The following is a 22,847-nucleotide window of genomic DNA, read 5'->3' on the forward strand; positions in this document are numbered from 1 at the left end:
TAACCTACTAGACTCCCAATTAAACTCAACTAATCAAACAAAACATGAAATTAAACTTATTTTACCAATATGTACAAAAGGGAAAGATGAAAAGATGTTACCATGGTGGGGTGTCTCCCACCTAGCACTTTTGTTTATTGTCCTTAAGTTGGACTTATGGGGAGCTCTTTATCAAGGTGGCTTGTACTTGAATCCATCCTTGAATATCCACCAATGCTTGGACTTCCATTGTGCTTCATCATTCAAAGTTAATAACTCCAAGCTTTGATGGAGTTCTTCACAAACCATAGGCTCCCAAAGTTGATCTTCCTTGCACGATCCGAGATCCCACACTTTGTTTTCACACCCGTCCTTGAGTTGATCATGGTGATTTCCTCCGGGTGGCAAGAGAGATGAATTCTCATGGAAGCACCAAACTATCCTCCTAGACCCATCCAATTGAGCACTAGTCCAACCCTTACTCTTTGAAGCTTCAACCATAATGAGCCTTGATTTGCAACGCCAACCACAAAATATCTTTCTTTTACGCTTCATCCCACAAAGCATCCTAAGTTGACCATCCGTTTCAAGCAAGCCATATTCGAGTGGGATAATAAAGATAATAGAAATGAGTTTCATCCACTCAAATGAAGGTGTAGATGGCAACCTAGGTAAAGGTGATTCCAAGGGTCTTGACAAAGCGTATTCAATTCCCATCCTCCTTTTTCTAAGGACTTCCACCTCTCCACAAGATCTCTTAATTTCAATCCTTTGTTCAACAATTTTATCTAAACATTCTCCCTTACTCAAATCACAAATGGGAGGACGAGAGACATTTACCTCCACATTGCTTTCAAATCCAATGGGGGAAAGTTCTTCATGTTCAAAGGATTCTTCACCACTAAGACTTGGTGCTTGATCTTCCTCACCAAGGGAACTCAATTCTTGCTCTATCCCATCTGATTCTTCATAAGGGATATGCCTTGGAAGGTGTGCACTTTCCTCCCTAGCATCAATTTCAATCATTTTGAAGGGGTTTTCTTCAATCCTAGATTCCCAAGGTGGTTTTGCATCTCCTAAGTCTTCAACCACTTATTCCTCTTGTTCAATAATCTCTACGTCATCCTCTTGTTGCATTTCTTGCTTTAACTCATCTTCTTCACCTTGGAGCTTCAAGTTCACTCCCTCACTAAGCTCCTTTGTTGCTTCTCCACATTCCACAATGGAAGTACCTTTATCGCATAGGCTTAGGCGGGATGAGACTATGTTGCCAATGGCTTCTACCATGATAGCCATTTTTTATCTTAACTCCTCAAAATTCTTTTCATCCTCCTCGTGTTGCCTTAAGATATGAGATTCAAGATCCCTTAATTCTAGCATAGAGGCTTCATCGGGGGGGTGATGGTGGAAGAGAGGGTTCATTGTTTGAGGGGAAGGTATTATAGTCGGAAGGTGGTTGTGGCGAAAAGTAGAATTCATCTTGTGGTTGAAAATTTTCATGCGTTAGAGGTGGTTCTTCTTGGTAATAGTATGGAGGGGGTTGCTCTTGAAAATATTGATGTTGGAGTGGTGGTGACTCTATGTGTGGTTCATATGGCTCATATGATTGTTGGTATGGTGGATATGGATTAGGGTCATATGAAGATGGTTGGTGAAAGGTGGCTTGTGAGTATGGTTGATGACTATGTTGGGGATATGGCTCATAGGCATATGGTGGTGGTTCTTGAATGTCACAAGAGGATTCACCATAGCCATTGGATTGATATGCATCATAGAATGGCTCCTCTTCGTAGTGCATTGGTGGAGGTTGTTGCCAAGAGGATTAATCATATGCATATGGCTTCTCCCACCTTTGATTGTCCCATCCTTGATACACATCCTCATTGAAGTTTCCATTTCCTACAACATAGTTGTAATCACACTCATAGCCAAAGTGAGAATTCATGGTGAAAAGTGAAAATAAGAAATAAAAGCTAACAAGAAATAATGAAACAAAGTCCTAAAACTAGCAAAAACTAACAAGCAATCCAAAAATCAAGCTATTCACAATATTCACATATATACAATAACCAATAACACAACACCATTGCAACTCCCCGGCAACGGCGCCATTAATTTGATAGCAAAAATTGTCGTCGGTCTAGATTTTCTCTTGTAGAAATAATAATTTCGTTGTAAGCATAGCTCCAAACCAACGAACAACTCTCGCATAAAATTAAATTTGGTTGTCACAAATAACAAACCCCAAATGAAAATTAACCGAAGTATTTAGACTCCGGGTCGTCTCACAAAGAATTGCAATGAAGTGTATAATTATTGGCTATGAAAATGCAAGAGGGGGTTTGGTTGATAAGAGGGCAAGAAAATAAATGACAAGAAAAGTAAATCATGCAAGTATTTAAAGAAGACAAGTAAATAAGAGAAAGCAAGTGATAAAGAGAGAGACATTCATGGCAATGAATTGAGATCATAGGCTTTCTATCCTAGTCATGCAATGATTAATTCATCTTATTTAGTCAACTCCAACAAATAGGGAGAAAGTCAAACAAGACTAATTAATCATGTCACAAATATAAACAAGAATTTATCTCATTACGTCATCTCCAATATTGGAAGAAGATATATGTTATCTTCCATGAGAGAAAGTCTAACAAGACTAGCTAATCTTAATCTAAAAGTCCTAATCAACTCACTAATTTAATTAGTAAAAGATTAGCGTCAATGGAAACAATATTCCAAAAGTCCTAATCAACTCACTAATTGAATTAGCAAAAGATTAGTGTCAATGGAAACAATATTAGCTAACAACTCTAGATCACCAACATGAGTTGGGTTTTCATGACTCAAGATTGCCTAATTACTCTTTCCAAGCCAAGAATGCTCAAAATCTACTCTAACATCCAACCAAGCATTTTGTCAAACACTTGGAAGGCATAAAAAGAAAGCATAATAAATGAGCAAGAAATAGTAAAATCTACCAACTATCAATTGCAAGAAAAGTAAATCACTACTCAAATCAACAATTAAAAGAACATTAAACATTAAATTGTATTAAAAGTAAATCAAATCCAACAATAGAATCCATGAACATAAAAGAGAAATTAACATGAAAACTAAGAGAATCAAGTAGTAGGAACAAGAAATCATAAAAGAAACAAGATGAAAACATGTAATTAAACCTAGATCTAGAAGAGATTAACCTAACCTAATTCTAGAGAGAAGAGGGAGCTTCTCTCTCTAGAAATCTAACTAAAGGCTCATATTGGCTAAACTAATTGCTCCTCCCTTTGCCCAAGCTTGAATTCTACATGAAATAACATTAGAAATGAGTTGGGTTGGGCCCAAAGTGCTTCACAAATCGCTGGAGGCGATTTCACATTAGTGGGCCACGGCAGAATCGGTGCGCACGTGTACATGGCGCGTGCGCGCCCCTTAACGTGAAGCAACATATAGCATATTTTATATCATTTCGAAGCCCCAGATGTTAGCTTTTCAACGCAACTAGAACCGTCTCATTTGGACCTCTGTAGCTCAAGTTATGGTTGATTGAATGCGAAGAGGTCGGACTTGACAGCTTTACGGTTCCTTCATTTCTTCATGGGTTCTCCCACTTTGCATGCTTTTCTTCTCACTTCTTCCATCCAATACTTGTCCTATGAACCTGAAATCACTTAACAAATACATCAAGGCATCGAATGGAATTAAAGTGAATTAAATTTAGCTATTTTAAGGCCTAAAAAGCATGTTTTCACATTTAAGCATAAATCAAGGGAGAATTGCGAAACCATGCAATTTCATTGAATAAATGTGAGAAAAGTTGATAAAATCCCCCAAATTGAGCACAAGATAAACCACAAAATTGGAGTTTATCAAGGATTTTTGGGGTTTTTGATTGTAAGAGACAAGAAATTAAAATGGCACAAAATGAAACAAGCATGAAATTAAATTGAAAGCAAGTAAAAGCAATGAAAATGGAAATTAAATGATAAAAAGGACTCTTGGCAAGAAGTAGGTAATTAAGGATTCCTATCCTAGTTGTGGACCACAAACATGGTAATTGTGTGTGAATTAATCCCAATTAGTCAACCCTACATCGAGGATAAGTCAAAAGGGCATAATTGATTCCAATCCCTAAGTCTTAGTCAACACTAGTGGGTCACTTAGAGTCAAGGGAAACCAAACCAATTAACAATCCTCACACAATGCGGAATGGACATCCACAACTCAATTTCACCCAATCACCCAATTTCCTAACCAAGAGTGGGAAAAACTAAGCAAAAACCCAACCAAGCATTTTATCAAATACTTGGTGGGCATGAAAATAAAGCATGGTAAAATAATAAGAAATAATAAATTCTACAACTACCAAGCAAGGAAAGTAAAGATAGCAACTCAACAAAGTAATAAATGACATGAAAACATAAATTGCATTATATGTAAATTAAAATAACAAGAGTGTGCATAAACATAAAAGGCAAGGAAAATGAGAAATTAACAAGATAACATATGGAAATTAAGACAATAAAATAAAGAAAGGTAGAAGAAACTAGATGAAAACAAGAATTAAAAATAGAAATTACAAGAAATTAAACTAAGAAACCCTAGTTCTAGAGAGAAGGGAGAGCTTCTCTCTTTAGAAAACAACCTACATAATGCTAAACTAACCCTAATTTCTCTCCCCTTTTTTCCACATGGAGTGAGGCCCTTTGATATAGGAAGAATTAGCTTCAGAAAGTCCAAAAACTGGGCTCTGGAGGCCCAGAAATCGCCCCCAACGATTTCCATTAAGTGAGTCATGTGCTGGGCTTTTATTGTCATTTCTTTTCATTTTTTTCCTTTTTCTCTTTTTTTTTCTTTCAAAAGGTATATACACCAAAATTTTTCTTTTATCAACAAAAAGAGATGTATATGCTTTAAGTAATCAATGCATGAGTGTTTACCTTTTTTTTTTCAAAATTTCATACTGAAAACCCAAACTAACTTTCTACCAATGTGTCCCACAAATTTCTCCCCCCCCCAACACTTGATTAACACACACACTCAAATCCAAGCTAATCAAAGATACAGTTCATGGACATAATGGTCTTTCACTTAGGGTGAATGATGTGCTTGAAATTAAAACAAAGGGGGATTAAAAGGATCAAAAGTGGTTACAAAGGTAGATATAAGGGTTGGCCATATGGGTTAAGTGAGTTCAATTCAAAAATAGCCTCAATCATACTAAATGCATACAAAACACCAATATAGAACATATAGACTTCAAGCAAATCTAAGATCACAATCATAAAAGGAGTATAACACACACAAGAACAAAATTTTGTGGTTGAAAATGTGCAACCATCCATTAAAGCTCAAATCTCACTAGGTCTTTTGTTCAAGCTCTTTTCTATGTTCCATAACAAAGAATACTTCATGCAAGTTCAAAAACAAGTTTTCAAATCTAATCAATGGAACACCCTAAGAGAGATTTCTTAAAAATTCTTTGTTGTTTTACCAAACTTATTTCCTATACTAGGTAACATACAAATATTTACCAAAAATAAAACTATAAGCAGGTTAAGATATATACAAGAAAACTAAACAAAGTATAGTGCAATAAAATACTAACAAATATTCACAAAAATATAACTATTAAAAACTAAAAATAATGCAAAGTGTTGAGAAAGAGAAATGTACACCCCAAAATTTGCAGATCCTCTCCCACACTTAAACGTTGCACGGTCCTCCGTGTATGCACTCAATCCGGGGGTGAAGAGATGTGAGGCTCCACCTTCAGCTGGTGGGCACTAAGGCTCCAGGTTGCTGTATAAACAAGTAAACATGAATTGAGGAAGAGGTCATATGAATGTGGTATAATAGAAGACAATGTACGTATTCTAAATGTGCATGGTTTAAAATACAACACATTGGTTAGTTAAAAAGGTAACCACATAATCAACAGAGAAAAGTATGTATTCCTCAATTACGTGGCCTAGGTTACAAGTAAAGAATAAGTAAAAGTTAAGGCACAAACAAACCTAGGCGACTACAACTAAAGTGAATTGAACATTTGATATTGGATATTGAAGTTGTGCAAGTGAAAGCGCAAGGTGAATAAAAAATGGCACAATCAATAATAACCAATCCAATAAAGAAAGGGAAACTACTTATTTATCATGAAAAATAATAAAGTACTCACATGGTAAAGGTACTTGTTGCAAAAAGTGACAAGTTAGATAAGAATCAAGTCAAGTCACTTAAACAAATGCAAAGCATTAACAAGAAACAAGTACCGAACATGTGACGGAGTTGATATGGAAATCATGATGAACAAGTAATTTCAACTCAATTCACTAAAGTAAAAGTGCACAATTCATGATTAAGATACCAAATAAGGATAAAGTTTAACACATATGGTTGCGACAACATATGAATCAAACTCACAATTCAATTAGGCAATCAAACAAAGGCTTAATGCTCAGTGCACATATTCATTAACAATTAAACCAAGACTTAAGTAAGAAGCAACCCATTCAACATCAATCAAACACTTGCAATTTATTTAATCACAAATACTTAAACTAAAACTAATATAATCACTAAAACAAAAATGAGATGCAATGAAAACTAACAAGAATAAGTAAAAAATAGGGCAAAAGTAAGAGAAGAGAGGGGTGGAGGGGAAAAAAAGAGAAGAGAATAAGAGAGGTATAGTGGTGAGAAAACAGGGGTGTGCGTACGCACAGGTACGTGTGCGTACGCACACTAGGTGGAAAAGGAAAAGGTGTGCGAGCGCACATTCTATGCGAGTGCTCCGAGTAGAAGAGACAAAAGGGTCTGTGCGCATGCGCAGAGGCGTGTGCGAACGTACAGAAGGGAAAAGAAGAGATGTTCTCACGCACAAGGGGTGCATGTGCTGCGAGCAGAGGGGTTGCTGAGGGTTGTGCATGCGCACAGGGCTATGCGCACGCACAAGTAGGTTTTTTTTTCATGGGTTGGATCATGTGTGTGTGCGCACACAGGTCCGTGCGCACGCACAGGAATGAGAAGTGCAGGGGTTCATGCGCATAGGCTATGCCAACGCTCCCACCAGAAAGGGATACAAGTTGGCGTGCGAGCGCACAAGCCTGTGCGATCGCACAGAGAGTGCGAAAAAGGGAATGTGTCCATACGCACAAGCAGGTGCGCACGCACAGGTCGCAGAAAACAGGGGAATGCGCACGCACAAGGCGTGCTAGCGCTGTGAATAGGGGGCAATACCATGAGTGTGCATGTGCACAGGTCTGTGCGCACGCAGAAAATGCAGAAAATAGAAGTTGTGTGCGCACGCATAGATCCCCTATTTTTCAAAAATTTTTCTTTCAAAATCTAAGGCTCTAAGCCTTAACTCAACAAAAGCTCAACATCAAAACATGCAAGAACCCATAAATTCATGATCCAACCTAAAATTAACCTAACAAATCTCAAAATTAAACTAATTCTAAGCTAACTTAAGCAAGCAAACATGCAATTAAGGCAAATTATAAATAAAGAGGAGGGCTGAAACAATGTTACCATGGTGGGGTGTCTCCTACCTAGCACTTTGGTTTAATGTCCTTAAGTTGGACTTATGGAGAGCTCTAATGGAGACTTGTGCTTATATTCATCTTGGAGCTTCCAACAATGCTTGAATCTCCAAAATTCTCAATTGATTGTACCAAGCTTGGATGGAGTGTCCAACAAGCTATGAGCTCCCAACAAGAAAAATAAAAAGCAAACAAGAAAAACATATTCACATTAACCAAAAGCAAGCAACATATGTACAATCAACCAAAAATAAGCTATTCACACTATTTACATATGTACAATAGCCAATAACAACACCATTGCAACTCTCCGGCAACGGCGCCAATTTTGATTTCATGAGAATTTATCGTTGATCTAGAATTGATCATAATAAAAATCACTTCGTTAATAGTATAGTCCAAACCAACAATAAACTCTCACAATCAAAGTTTAAATCCTAAAGATAGTCACAATACAAAACAAATATTATTAACCGAGAGTATTTAACTCCCGGATCGTCTTCCCTAGGAGTTGCAATGAAATGTCATCATTATTGGCTATGAGGATTTTTGGGGTTTTTTATTGTAAGAGGCAAGAAATTAAAATGGCACTAAATGAAACAAGCATGAAATTAAATTGAAAGCAAGTAAAAGCAATGAAAATGGAAATTAAATGATAAAGAGGACTCTTGGCAAGAAGTGGGTAATTAAGGATTCCTATCCTAGTTGTGGACCACAAACATGGTAATTATGTGTGAATTAATCCCAATTAGTCAACCCTACATCGAGGATAAGTCAAAAGGGCATAATTGATTCCAAACCCTAAGTCCTAATCAATACTAGTGGGTCACTTAGAGTCAAGGGAAACCAAACCAATTAACAATCCTCACATAATCCAGAATAGACATCCACAACTCAATTTCACCCAATCACCCAATTTCCCAACCAAGAGTGGGAAAAACTAAGCAAAAACCCAACCAAGCATTTTATCAAATACTTGGTGAGCATGAAAATAAAGCATGGTAAAATAACAAGAAATAATAAATTCTACAACTACCAAGCAAGGAAAGTAAAGATAGCAACTCAACAAAGCAATAAATGACATGAAAACATAAATTGCATTATATGTAAATTAAAATAACAAGAGTGTGCATAAACATAAAAGGCAAGGAAAATGAGAAATTAACAAGATAACATAAGAAAATTAAGACAATAAAATAAAAAAAGATAGAAGAAACTAGATGAAAACAAGAATTAAAAATAGAAATTACAAGAAATTAAACTAAAAAACCCTAGTTCTAGAGAGAAGGGAGAGCTTCTCTCTCTAGAAAACAACCTACATAATGCTAAACTAACCCTAATTTCTCTCCCCCTTTTCCACATGGAGTGAGGCCCTTTGATATAGGAAGAATCAGCTTTAGAAAGTCCAAAAACTGGGCTCTGGAGGCCCAGCAATAGCCCCCAGCGATTTCCATTAAGTGAGTCACGTGCTGGGACGTGTGAGTACGCACAGGTGTGTGCGTACGCACACATGCTGAATTTCTTCTTGTGCGCACGCACAGGATGTTGTGCGCGCTCACACATGGCTTTGTGGTTCTTGTGCGTACGCAAAGTGGGTTGTGCGCATGCACACTCTAATGTGTGCTTCTCCTTTGTTTTCTTCATGTTTTCTCCCTCTTGCATGCTCTTCTTCCACTCTTATCAAGCCATTCCAAGCTATTACACCTAAAATCAGTCATCAAAACCATCAAGGTATCAAATGGGATAAAAGTGGGATAAAAGTGAGTAAAATAAGCACAAAATAGCATGTTTTCACAATTAGGCTCAATTAAGGGAAAGAACACAAAAGCATGCTATTTGGATGAATAAATGTGGGTTTATATGATGAAATCCATTCAAATCAAACCAAAATATGTCGTCAAATATGGATTCATCACTCACCCAGAGAGAGATTGAGGCAAACCCAGACAAATGCCAAGCTATACTCAACATGAAAAGCCCCACCTGCGTCAGGAAGGTACAACAGCTGAACGGAAGACTAGCAACCCTGTCTAAGTTTCTAGCCGGATCGGCCTTAAGATCTCTCCCATTCTATGCAACCCTAAGGAATAGAAAGAGGTTTGAATGGACCTGGTGCACGAAATCATGATCGTTCATTCCTTGGTAACGGCGCTGAAAACTTTATACGCATGTTCATAATCTTAGTTCTTTGTCACAACTTCGCACAACTAACCAGCAAGTGCACTGGGTCGTCCAAGTAATAAACCTTACGTGAGTAAGGGTCGATCCCATGGAGATTGTCGGCTTGAAGCAAGCTATGGTCACATTGTAAATCTCAGTCAGGCAGATTCAATTGGTTATGGAGATTTGATAATTAAAATATAATTAAAATATAAAATAAAGATAGAAATACTTATGTAATTCATTGGTGAGAATTTCAGATAAGCGTATGGAGATGCTTTTATTCCTTCTGAACCTCTGTTTTCCTACCGCTTTCATCCAATCCTTCATACTCCTTTCCATGGCAAGCTGTATGTTGGGCATCACCGTTGTCAATGGTTACATCCCGTCCTCTCAGTGAAAATGGTCCAAAATGCGCTGTCACCGCACGGCTAATCATCTGTCGGTTCTCGATCATACTGGAATAGGATTCAGTAATCCTTTTGCGTCTGTCACTGCGCCCAGCACTCGTGAGTTTGAAGCTCGTCACAGCCATCCCTTCCCAGATCCTACTCGGAATACCACAGATAAGGTTTAGACTTTCCGGATCTCAAGAATGGCTGCCAATAATTCTAGCCTATACCACGAAGATTTTGATCTCACGATCAGGAGGCTAAGAGATACACATTCAAGCTTGTTTGCATATAGAACGGAAGTGGTTGTCAAGCACGCGTTCATAGGTGAGAATGGTGATGAGCGTCATATAATCATCACATTCATCATGTTTTTGTGTACGAATGAATATCTTAGAGAAGAAATAGGCTTGAGTTGAATAGAAAAATAATAGTACTTTGCATTAATTCATGAGGAACAGCAGAGCTCCACACCTTAATCTATGGTGTGTAGAAACTCTACCGTTGAAAATACATAAGTGATAATGGTGTTCATTGGCTTCGGCCCCAGAGAGGGAACCAGAACGACCAAAACTGTCTAAGGACTAAACGTCCAAAGATGTAAATACAACAGTAAAAAGTCCTATTTATACTAAACTAGTTACTAGGGTTTAGAGAAATAAGTAAATGATACAGAAATCCACTTCCGGGCCCACTTGGTGTGTGCTTGGGCTGAGCATTGAAGCTTTCACGTGTAGAGGTCTTTCTTGGAGTTGAACACCAGTTTGTAACTTGTTTCTAGCGTTTAACTCTGCTTTGCAACTTGTTTCTAGCGTTTAACGCCAGAATAGGGCAGAAAGCTGGCGTTGAACGCTAGTTTGCGTCGTCTAAACTTGGGCAAAGTATGGACTATTATATATTGCTGGAAAGCCCTGGATATCTACTTTCCAACGCAGTTGAGAGCGCACCATGTGGACTCCTGTAGCTCCAAAAAATCTACTTTGAGTGCAGGGAGGTCAGAATCCAACAGCATCTACAATCCTTTTTCAGCCTCTGAATCAGATTTTTGCTCAAGTCCCTCAATTTCAGCCAGAAAATACCTGAAATCACAGAAAAATACACAAACTCATAGTAAAGTCCAGAAATGTGATTTTTATTTAAAAAATAATAAAAATATACTAAAAACTAACTAAATCATACTAAAAACTATGTAAAAACAATGCCAAAAAGCGTATAAATTATCCGCTCATCACAACACCAAACTTAAATTTTTGCTTGTCCCCAAGCAACTAAAAATCAAATAGGATAAAAAGAAGAGAATATACTATAAATTCCAAATATCAATGAAACTTAGCTCCAATTAGATGAGCGGGACTAGTAGCTTTTTGCCTCTGAACAGTTTTGGCATCTCACTTTATCCTTTGAAGTTCAGAATGATTGGCATCTATAGAAACTCAGAATTCAGATAGTGTTATTGATTCTCCTAGTTTAGTATGTTGATTCTTGAACACAGCTACTTTATGAGTCTTGGCCGTGGCCCTAAGCACTTTGTTTTCCAGTATTACCACCGGATACATAAATGCCACAAACATATAACTGGGTGAACCTTTTCAGATTGTGACTCAGCTTTGCTAGAGTCCGCAATTAGAGGTGTCCAGGGTTCTTAAGCACACTCTTCTTTTGCTTTGGACCTCGACTTTAACCGCTCAGTCTCAAGTTTTCACTTGACACCTTCACGCCACAAGCACATGGTTAGGGACAGCTTGGTTTAGCCGCTTAGGCCAGGATTTCATTCCTTTAGGCCCTCCTATCCACTGATGCTCAAAGCCTTGGATCCTTTTTATTACCCTTGCCTTTTGGTTTAAAGGGTTACTGGCTTTTTTCTCTTGCCTTTTGGTTTAAAGAGCTCTTGGCTTTTTCTGCTTGCTTTCTCTTTTTCTTTCTTTCATTTTTTTTCGCCAATTTTCTTTTCTTTTTTTTTCGCAAGCTTTTTGTATTCACTGCTTTTTCTTGCTTCAAGAATCAATTTTATGATTTTTCAGATTATCAAATAACATTTCTCCTTTTCATCATTCTTTCAAGAGCCAACATATTTAACATTCATAAACAACAATATCAAAAGACATATGCACTGTTCAAGCATTCCTTCAGAAAACAAAAATTATTGTCACCACATCAAAATAATTAAACTAATTTCAAGGATGAATTCGAAATTATGTACTTCTTGTTCTTTTGTGATTAAAAGCATTTTTCATTTAAGAGAGGTGATGGATTCATAGGACATTCATAGCTTTAAGACATAGACACTTAAACACTAATGATCATATAGTAAAGACACAAACATAAATAAAACATAAGGCTCAAGAACCGAAAAACAGGAAAATAAGAACAAGAAGATTAAGGAACGGGTCCACCTTAGTGAGGGTGGCGTCTTCCTCTTCTTGAAGAACCAATGGTGCTTTTGAGCTCCTTTATGTCTCTTCCTTGCCTTTGTTGCTTCATCCTTAGTGATTTTGGTACTCCTATCCTTAGTTTCTCCCAATAGTTGTGTGGAGGAAAATGTATCGCTTGAGGCATCTCAGAGATTTCTTGGTGAGGGAATTCCTCATGCTCTTGTTGAGGTCCATGATCTCTTGTTTGCAGTCAAATGCTCTACTACTGAGCTATAGACCCTTGAGATGAATCTCTCCATCTCCCATGACTCGGAGGTGGAAGCTTTTATCTTCCCTTTCCTCTTTCTAGAGGTTTCTCCGGCCTTAGGTGCCATAAATGGTTATGGAAAAACAAAAAGCAATGCTTTTACCACACCAAACTTAAAAGGTTTGCTCGTCCTTGAGCAAAAGAAGAAAGAAAGTGGTAAAGGAAGAAGAAAAATGGAGGAGATAGAGGGAGAAGGTGTATTCGGCCAAGGGGGAGAAGTGGTGGTTGTAATGTGGGAAAATGGAGTAGTGTTCAGGGGTTTATATAGGGGTGGGGGGGAGGTTAGGTTTCGGCCATTAGGGTTGGGTTTGGGAGGGAAAAGAATTTGAATTTTGGAGGTAGGTGGGGTTTATGGGGAAGAGGAGGTATGGAGGTGATTGGTGAAGGGTATTTAGGGAAGAGATTTATGAAAAAGTATGAAGAGAAGAGAAGAAGCGGTGGGATAGGTGGGGATCCTGTGGGGTCCACAGATCCTGTGGGGTCTACAGATCCTGAGGTGTCAAGGATTTCTCATCCCTGCACCATTTAGGCGTGCAAAACGCCCTCTGTATGCAATACTGGCGTTTAACGCCAAATTGCTGCCTGTTTTTGGCGTTAAACGCCCAAATGTAGCCTGTTTCTAGCGTTTAACGCCAGGTTGATGCTTGTTTCTGGCGTTAAACGCCAGCTTGGTGCTTGTTTCTGGCGTTAAACGCCAGACAGATTCTTGTTTCTGGCGTTTAAATGCCAGAATGCTCTTCCTCCAGGGTGTGCTATTTTTAATGCTGTTTTTCATTCTGTTTTTTATTTTTCAGTAGCTTTTTGTGACTCCACATGATCATCAACCTAAAAAAACATAAAATAGCAATGGAAAATAAATAGATATAATTAAATAACATTGGGTTGCCTCCCAACAAGCGCTTCTTTAATGTCAATAGCTTGACAGTGAGCTCTCATGGAGCCTCACAGATGTTCAGAGCAATGTTGGGACCTCCCAACACCAAACTTAGAGTTTGGATGTGGGGGTTCAACACCAAACTTAGAGTTTGGTTGTGGCCTCCCAATACCAAACTTAGAGTTTGACTGTGGGGGCTTTGGTTGACTCTGCAGTGAGAGAAGCTTTTCATGCTTCCTCTCCATGGTTACAGAAGGAGAACCTTGAGTTTTAAATACAAGGTAGTCCTCATTCAGTTGAAGGACCAACTCTCCTTTGTCCACATCAATCACAGCTTTTGCTGTGGCTAGGAAGGGTCTTCCAAGGATGATGGATTCATCCTCATCCTTCCCAGTGTCTAGGATTATGAAATCAGCAGGGATGTAAAGGCCTTCAACCTTTACTAACACATCCTCTACTAATCCATAGGCCTGTTTCATGGATTTGTCTGCCATCTCTAATGAGAACTTGGCAGCCTGTACCTCAAAGATTCCCAATTTCTCCATTACAGAGAGTGTCATTAAGTTTATTCCTGACCCCAGGTCACACAGAGCCTTCTCAAAGTTCATGGTACCTATGTTACAGGGAATTAGGAATTTACCAGGATCCTGTTTCTTTTGAGGCAAAGTGTGCTGAACCCAGATATTTAGTTCATTAATGAGCAATGGAGGCTCATCCTCCCAAGTCTCATTACCAAATAGCTTGGCATTCAGCTTCATGATTGCTCCTAAATACTAGGCAACTTGCCCTTGAACAATGTCTTCATCTTCTTCAGAAGATGAATAGTCATCAGAGCTCATGAATGGTAAAAGGAGGTTTAATGGAATCTCTATGGTCTCTAGATGAGCCTCAGATTCCTTTGGTTCCTCAAAGGGAAACTCCTTATTGGTCAGTGAACGCCCCAGGAGGTCTTCCTCACTATGATTCACGTCCTTCTCCTCCTCTCTGGGTTCGGCCACACCAAGTAAGGTAATGGCCTTGCACTCTCTTTTTGGATTCTCTTCTGTATTGTTTGGGAGAGTACTAGGAGGAGTTTCAGTGACCCTTTTACTCAGCTGGCCCACTTGTGCCTCCAAATTTCTTATGGAGGACCTTGTTTCATTCATGAAACTTAGCATGGCCTTAGATAGATCAGAGACTATATTTGCTAAGCTAGATGGATTCTGCTCAGAATTCTCTGTCTGTTACTGAGTGGATGATGAGAAAGGCTTGCTATTGCTAAACCTATTTCTTCCACCATTATTAAAGCCTTGTTGAGGCTTTTGTTGATCCTTCCATGAGAAATTTGGATGATTTCTCCATGAGGGATTATAGATATTTCCATAGGGTTCACCCATGTAATTCACCTCTGCTGTTGCAGGGTTCTCAGGATCATAAGCTTCTTCTTCAGAAGATGCCTCTTTAGTACTGTTGGATGCAGCTTGTAATCCATTCAGACTCTGAGGAATCATATTGACTTGCTGAGTCAATATTTTGTTATGAGCCAGTATGGCATTCAGAGTATCAATTTCAAGAACTCCCTTCCTCTGAGGCGTCCCATTACTCACAGGATTCCTTTCAGAAGTGTACATGAACTGGTTATTTGCAACCATATCAATGAGTTCCTGAGTTTCTGCAGGCGTTTTCTTTAGGTGAATGGATCCACCTGCAGAATGGTCCAATGACATCTTTGATAATTCAGACAGACCATCATAGAATATATCCAGGATGGTCCATTCTGAAAGCATGTCAGAAGGACACTTTTTGGTCAGTTGCTTGTATCTCTCCCAAGCTTCATAGAGGGATTCACCTTCTTTCTGTTTGAAGGTTTGAACATCCACTCTAAGCTTGCTAAGCTTTTGAGGAGGAAAGAACTTGGCTAAGAAAGCCGTGACCAGCTTATCCCAAGAGTTCAGACTATCTTTAGGTTGAGAGTCCAACCATATTCTAGCTCTGTCTTTTACAACAAACGGGAAAAGCATAAGCCTGTAGACCTCGGGATCAACCCCATTGGTCTTAACAGTATCACAGATCTGCAAGAATTCAGTTAAGAACTGAAAAAGATCTTCTGATGGAAGTCCATGAAACTTGCAATTCTGTTGCATCAGAGAAACTAATTGAGGTTTTAGCTCAAAATTGTTTGCTCCAATGGCAGGGATTGAGATGCTTCTTCCAAGTAAGTTGGAATTTGGTGTAGTAAAGTCACCAAGCATCTTCCTTACATTGTTATTATTTTCGGCCATGTCTCCTTCTTTTTCGAAGATTTCTGTCAGATTTTCTCCAGAGAGTTGTGCTTTAGCTTCCCTTAGCTTCCTCTTCAGAGTTCTTTCAGGTTCAGGATCAGCTTCAACAAGAATGTTCTTATCCTTATTCCTGCTCATATGAAAAAGAAGAGAACACAAAAGAAAATATGGAATCCTCTATGTCACAGTATAGAGATTCCTTATATGAGTATAGGAATAGAAGAATGGGAGAGGAAAAAGATAAGAATTCGAACACAGAGGAGAAGAGTGGGTTCAAATTTTTGAGTGAAAGAGAAGTGTTAGTAGATAAATAAATAATTAGAAGGAGATGAGAGAGGGAAGAATTTAAACAAAATAAAATAAAAATATTTTTGTTTTTAATTTAAAATTAAAGTTAAAATTCGAAAATAAACTAAAAATGAAATTAAATTAAATTAAAATTTAAAATAATTAGTTAATTAAAAAGGAATTTTGGAAAAGAGGTTAGTGATTTTCGAAAATTAGAGAGAGAGAATTAGTTAGGTAGTTTTGAAAAAGATAAGAATCAAACAAAAAGATAAGATTAATTGAAAAAGATTTGAAAATCAATTTTGAAAAGATAAGAAGTTAGAAAAGATTTTGAAATTAAAAAAAAAAAGATGTGATTGAAATTTATTTTGAAAAAGATTTGAAAAAGAAATTTAAAAAGATTTGATTTTGAAAATTAAAGTTGATTACTTGGCTAACAAGAAACAAAAAGATATGATTTTAAAATTTAAAGAATGAACCTTTCTTAATAGACAAGTAACAACTTGAAATTTTTGAATCAAAATATTAATAGTTAGTATTAATTTAAAAAATATGAGATAAAAATAAGAAAAATATTTTTGAAAATCATTTTGAAATTTTCGAAAATCATAAAAGAAAAATGAAAAAGATTTGATTTTTGAAAAAAATATTTGAAAAGAATAGAATTTTTAAATTGAAAATTTGATTTGACTCATAAGAAACAATTAAATTTAAAAAATTTTTTACTAAATTAAACCAAATTTTCGAAAATTTATGAGAGAATAAGGGAAAGATATTTATTTGATTTTTGAATTTTTATGAAGAGAGAGAAAAACATAAAAATAATGCAAAACATAAAAATTCAAGATCAAAACACATGATGCATGCAAGAACACTTTGAATGTTAAGATGAACACCAAGAACACTTTGAATGTCAAGATGAATATCAAGAACATGTTTTTGAAAATTTTTAAGAAAAGAAAAACATGCAAGACACCAAACTTAAAAATTTTTAATGTTGAGACACTAACAAATTGAAAATGCATATGAGAAGCAAGAAAAGATGCAAAACAAGAAAAATTAAAGATCAAACATAGAAAATCATAAAAAACAACTTGAAGATCATGAAGAACACATGCATGAGTTTTTGAAATTTTAAAGAAAAATTAAAAAAGCATGCAATTGACACCAAATTTAAAACTTGACACAAGACTCAAACAAGAAACATCAAATTATTTTTGGTTTTATGATTTTATTAAAAAAATTTTGGATTTTTCGAAAATTATTTTGAAAAAGAAAAATAAGGATTTCAAAATTTTTAATAAGAATTCCAGGAATCATGCAATGTTAGTCTAAAACTCCGGTCCAGAAATTAGACATGGCTTACTAGCCAGCCAAGCTTTCAGTGAAAGCTCCGTTCCAAAACACTAGACATGGCCAATGGCCAGCTAAGCTTCAGCAGAACATTAAATACAACAACTAATTTGCTGAGAAAGATAAAGAAGCTCTTCTCAAGATGGTTGAAACCTCGGTTCAAAAGATTAGACATGGCTTAACAGCCAGCCAGGATTCAACATATCTCATGAAACTCTAGAATTCATTCTTAAAAATTCTGAAGAACATAGAATAATTTAATAATTTTTTTATTTTTTTTTTGAATATTTTTCAAAAATAAAAATAATAAAAATAAAAAGCTTAAAATTAATATAAAATTACCTAATCTGAGCAACAAGATGAACCGTCAGTTGTCCAAACTCGAACAATCCCCGGCAACAGAGCCAAAAACTTGGTGCACGAAATCGTGATCGTTCATTCCTTGGTAACGGCACTGAAAACTTTATACGCACGTTCATAATCTTAGTTCTTTGTCACAACTTCGCACAATTAACCAGCAAGTGCACTGGGTCGTCCAAGTAATAAACCTTACGTGAGTAAGGGTCGATCCCACGGAGATTGTCGGCTTGAAGCAAGCTATGGTCACCTTGTAAATCTCAGTCAGGCAGATTCAATTGGTTATGGAGATTTGATAATTAAAATATAATTAAAATATAAAATAAAAATAGAGATACTTATGTAATTCATTGGTGAGAATTTCAGATAAGCGTATGGAGATGCTTTTATTACTTCTGAACCTCTGTTTTCCTACTGCTTTCATCCAATTCTTCATACTCCTTTCCATGGCAAGCTGTATGTTGGGCATCACCGTTGTCAATGGTTACATCCTGTCCTCTCAGTGAAAATGGTCCAAAATGCGCTGTCACCGCACGGCTAATCATCTGTCGGTTCTGGATCATACTAGAATAGGATTCAGTAATCCTTTTGCGTCTGTCACTACGCCCAGCACTCGCGAGTTTGAAGCTCGTCACAGCCATCCCTTCCCAGATCCTACTCGGAATACCACAGACAAGGTTTAGACTTTTCGGATCTCAAGAATGGCTGCCAATAATTCTAGCCTATATCACGAAGACTCTGATTTCACGATCAGGAGGCTAAGAGATACACATTCAAGCTTGTTTGCATGTAGAACGGAAGTGGTTGTCAGGCAGGCGTTCATAGGTGAGAATGGTGATGAGCGTCACATAATCATCACATTCATCATGTTTTTGTGTACGAATGAATATCTTTGAGAAGAAATAGGCTTGAATTGAATAGAAAAACAATAGTAATTTGTATTAATTCATGAGGAACAGCAGAGCTCCACACCTTAATCTATGGTGTGTAGAAACTCTACCGTTGAAAATACATAAGTGATAATAGTGTTCATTGGCTTTGGCCCCAGAGAGGGAACCAGAATGACCAAAACTGTCTAAGGACTAAACGTCCAAAGATGTTAATACAATAGTAAAAAGTCCTATTTATACTAAACTAGTTACTAGGGTTTATAGAAATGAGTAAATGATGCAGAAATCCACCTCCGGGTCCACTTGGTGTGTGCTTGGGCTGAGCATTGAAGCTTTCACGTGTAGAGGTCTTCCTTGGAGTTGAACGCCAGTTTGTAACTTGTTTCTAGCGTTTAACTCTGCTTTGCAACTTGTTACGCCAGAATAGGGCAGAAAGCTGGCATTGAATGCCAGTTTGCGTCATCTAATCTTGAGCAAAGTATGGACTATTATATATTGCTGGAAAGCCCTGGATGTCTACTTTCCAACGCAGTTAAGAGCGCGCCATTTGAACTCCTGTAGCTCCAGAAAATACACTTTGAGTGCAGGGAGGTCAGAATCCAACAGCATCTGCAATCCTTCTTCAGCCTCTGAATCAGATTTTTGCTCAAGTCCCTCAATTTCAGCCAGAAAATATCTGAAATCACAAAAAAACACACAAACTCATAGTAAAGTCCAGAAATGTGATTTTTATTTAAAAACTAATAAAAATATACTAAAAACTAACTAAATCATACTAAAAACTATGTAAAAACAATGCCAAAAAGCGTATAAATTATCCGCTCATCAGGACCCCAGAATACGAACAAGCCTTCCAAGAGTTCAAAACATTCTTGGGGCAACCACCTATCCTGACCCGACCTCGACAAGGAGAAGAACTGATACTATACCTCGCCGTTGGAAGTCGGGCGATAGCGTCAATGCTAGTCAGAGAAGACGACAACGGACAACAACCCATCTACTTTATCAGCAAGGCTTTACAAGGTGCTGAACTAAACTTCCAAAAGATAGAAAATTTCGCTTACGCCCTCATACTTACTTCACGACGGCTTCAATCATACTTTCAAGCCCACACCATCAGAATACGGACTAACCAACCCATGAAAGGCATCCTACAGAAAACCGACTTGACTGGAAGAATTCTACAATGGGCAATTGAGCTATCCGAATTCAACCTCAAGTACGAAGATCGGACGGCCATCAAGTCCCGGTATCTGGCCGACTTCGTCGCAGAGTACACTGACATCCCAGGAACCCCCATTGACTGGAACCTCTACATTGACGACTTATCAAACAAAGCCGAGAGTGGAGCCGGCGTTATCCTGGAAAGTGACCAAGGGACCCAACTCGAACTCTCCTTAAGGTTTGAGTTCCCCGCCTCAAATAATCAAGCCGAGTATGAAGCCCTACTGGTTGGTTTGAAGCTGGCTAGGGAGGTCAGAGCCCAAAAGCTTACCATCTTCAGCGATTCACAATTAATCACCTCACAAATAGAAGGAAGCTACCAGGTAAAGGATCCCACCATGAAAAAATACCTAGAAAAAACCAGAGAATAGCTCGGGAAATTCATGGGATATGAGTTTCAACATATACCTTGGGAACAAAACACCCGAGCCAACGCACTTTCAAAACTAGTCAGCACCAAACCAGGGGAAAATAATAGAAGCCTTATCCAAGAAACCCTACAAAACCCATCAACCTCGGAGGAAGAGAAGGTCCTAAACATATCAGACCAGGACCAAGGGTGGATGACTCCCATAATCAACTACCTCAAGTCCGAAACACTCCCCACAGATAAAAAAGAGGCAAAAAATCTCATACGAGAGGCACAATATTACACCATCGTGCACGACGTCCTATACATGAGAGGGATCTCAACACCCCTCCTAAAATGCGTCCCGACTTCCGCCACAATGGAAGTCCTAGTAGAAGTCCACAGCGACATGTGCGACAATCACCTCGGGGTACGAGCTCTATCCTAAAAGGTACTCCGAGCCGGCTTTTACTGGCCGACCTTACAGAAGGAAGCAACAGAGTTCGTCAAAACATGCCCCCCATGTCAGAAACACGCCAACTTTCATATTGCCCCACCTGAGGAACTCATATGCGTCACTTCACCCTGGCCGTTCGCAAAGTGGGGGCTCGACCTTCTCGGACCATTCCCCCAAATATCAGGGCAAGTCAAATTCCTCATTGTAGGAATAGATTACTTCACAAAGTGGATCGAGGCAGAGCCATTGGCTGCTGCCATCGCCCAAAGAAGTCGAAAGTTCCTATATAGAAACATTGTTACAAGGTTTGGGATTCCCCACTCCATCACCACAAAAAATGGGACTCAGTTCACTGACACAGGCTTTAGGAACCTGGTAGCTGATATGAAAATCAAGCACCAGTTCACCTCAGTGGAACACCCACAAGCCAACGAACAGGCGGAAGCCGACAACAAAGTCATACTGGCCGGGTCAAAATGTCGACTGCAGGACGCAAAAGGAGCCTGGGCTGAAGAGCTCCCGCAAGTCCTATGGGCATACCAGACAATGCCACACTCCACTACCGGAGAATCGCTTTTCCGACTTGCTTATGGGGTGGAGGCAATGATCCCCATAGAAGTAGACAAAAGATCCCCTAGGGTGATCTTCTACAACGAGGACACCAACTCCCAAGTCCAAAAATAAGAACTCGACCTGCTTCCAGAGGTCCGAGAAAAAGCTCGGATCAGAGAGGAAGCCCTGAAGCGTCGAATGGCCTCAAGGTACAACCGGAAGGTAATACAACAAAGCTTCACTACCAACGACCTCATCCTAATCCGAAATAACATCGGGGCAGGACGGTCAGGAGAAGGAAAGCTAGCGGCTACCTAGAAAGGACTGTACCGAGTTACAAACATACTTGAAAAAGGTTACTATAAAGTGGCCGACCTCCAAGGGCGAGAGCTCCCGAGGTCTTAGCACGCATGTAACCTAAGAAGGTACTACCACTAGAAGCTAAGTAGGGTCTTGAGCCAAGGTAAGGTGCACTCTTTTTCCCACTAAAGGGTTTTTTAATGAGGCTCCAGTCTAAGACTTGAAGGCAGCCTGACTTAAAGGGTAACTCCACACATGTACATACTCTTGTTTATATTTTTCTCACTACTTTTTATTTTTAGTAAAATTACAGATTCCCTAAAAAGTTTCCTACCAAGGCGCATTAATTTAGCCTCAACAAAACGCAAAATTCATCGCCCGACCACAATGGTCGGCAAGGTGAAACGACAAAACTCAAATTAATGAAGAAGTTATGAAGGTAACCCGTATAAAGTGACCTGACGAGGTCGGATAAAAAACGGAGTTACTAAAAATAACTAGAAAAGGCCCGACAGAGAAGTCGGACCAGCTAAAGGATCACTAAAAAGGGAACAACCCCACGTAAATGCCAAAAAGGTCGAAAAATCTAGTGCCAAAGTTGCCAAGCTAAAAAGGTAGGCGTCCCAAAAAAGGACACTACTTAAAAAGCAAAAGCAATCACGAAATAAAAAAAGACTCCAAAAGTCGTCCAATTCAACTAAAAGCCTACAAAGGTCGAGCTGTGAGAGGACTAAGAACGTCCAAAAATGGAGTAACACTAAACTCACACGAAGCTAGAATAAGGTAGAAGTTCACAAAAGAACACTACCACGAGATCGTTAAAAAGACACCGACCTACTACACCAACCAACAAGTTGCAAGGACAACATCGCCAAAGGAAAAGCAAAGTTGTCAATACAACTAAGAAAAGGCACAGTCCAAAAGGAAAAGGTAGTAAGTTCATAGAACGAACACTACCTCAAAGATCGCCCGAAAGGATGCTGACCCAGGGAGTTAAAACACCCAACCCTAAGGCATGGAAAACCCATGAAAGGGCGCCATCCCCAGACAAAAGGCCATAAAAGGTTGAGAAAACGACCTAAAGATAAGAGCATCTCGCCAAAAGTCGGCCAGCACACCACCAGAAGTAGTCAACATAAAAAGTTAAAACATCAAAAAACTCAAAGGTTACCCAACGGCAACCCAGGA

General features: G+C 38.5%; 1 non-coding gene across 1 annotated transcript; it reads left to right on the forward strand.

Moving 5' to 3' along the window:
- Positions 1–15,388: 15,388 nt before the first annotated feature.
- Positions 15,389–15,496, forward strand: LOC112760574 (small nucleolar RNA R71). The gene has a single exon (XR_003181007.1). It is a non-coding gene; the product is annotated as a small nucleolar RNA R71 (small nucleolar RNA).
- Positions 15,497–22,847: the final 7,351 nt, after the last annotated feature.

The sequence above is a fragment of the Arachis hypogaea genome, chromosome 16 (genome assembly GCF_003086295.3).
Source record: "Arachis hypogaea cultivar Tifrunner chromosome 16, arahy.Tifrunner.gnm2.J5K5, whole genome shotgun sequence".
NCBI lineage: Eukaryota > Viridiplantae > Streptophyta > Magnoliopsida > Fabales > Fabaceae > Arachis > Arachis hypogaea.